Genomic DNA, 1,127 nt, shown 5'->3' with positions numbered 1-1,127 from the left:
TTACAATACTCTGTAACTCCCATGCAAATCCAATATGCTAATATAGAAACAAAATACATTGAACAAAATATTGCAGAAGAAATATATGCTACATCTACATTCCTATTTCTACGTTTCATACATAACCCTCAAATGGAAAGATGCTTCAATGTTTTCAGCTCTTAGAAGAGATTAATAAATACTTTCAGAGCCCAATACAGCAATTGAGCACAAAGTACTTAAGGGTGATAAAATTCTGACTTTCATTGTGATTTTGCAGCACAAACCAGTAGAGGGAGGGCAGAGGGAGATGCTAATGTTCTCTCACTAAATTTCATCAATTCATCAAAGTGTTGATTCTAGCATGGAGAGTCCACATGAAGAACTTTACTTCCCTTTTCACTTTGAGTTTCCACAATTTTTTATCAAAATAATTTTGGGATGGACTTTATATTGTCAAAAGATATAATGAAACTGGGCCTGGCAAGAAAACTTTCCACAATTTCCAAACGCCAATACTCTGTTGCCATGATTGAGGCTGTGAAAGAAGCCTTCAAGCGTATGAAGGAGGGAAACCGCCCAAAATATCCTCCAAACAATAAAAGGCAAAAGCCCTTCTAAAGTTAAAGCACTATTCATGTCCCTTCCACTTTCAGACTTCCTTATGCATTTTGGTTGATTATTATGACGGACTAAAAGAAGAATTACTTTCAGTTCATCAGTAGGGTCATGAGAGCTTCGTGTGCCATTAAAGGAGGAAGAATCTAGAAGTGCAGACCAATCATTGCCGATGATTTTATATCATAAAGATCCTATTTGAAGAGCATCCTTATATGGTCCATTGTTTGCTTCTCGTAGTGAGAGCATTTACATAATCTTCAAAGCTTTGTACACCTTTTTTCAACGCATACAATATCTTATCTTTAAACAAACTAAAAACTAAAAAAATCACCCGCAACTTGCATCTCTTCTAGATCAAAGGACGATGAACCAGGGTAAATTAGCTTGATATTGACAAAAATAAACTCTGGGGAGACAAAAACTTATATTGATGAAAGAAAATATCTAAATTGAGTATATACACAGTTCTATTTCAAAACAAGAGGGGGTGAGGGGTAAAGAAAAGAAAGAAGGGAGAAAATAACACA

Source organism: Cucurbita pepo, unplaced genomic scaffold, assembly GCF_002806865.2.
Source record: "Cucurbita pepo subsp. pepo cultivar mu-cu-16 unplaced genomic scaffold, ASM280686v2 Cp4.1_scaffold000528, whole genome shotgun sequence".
In the NCBI taxonomy this organism is placed as follows: Eukaryota; Viridiplantae; Streptophyta; class Magnoliopsida; order Cucurbitales; family Cucurbitaceae; genus Cucurbita; species Cucurbita pepo.
This window is presented reverse-complemented; position numbering follows the sequence as displayed.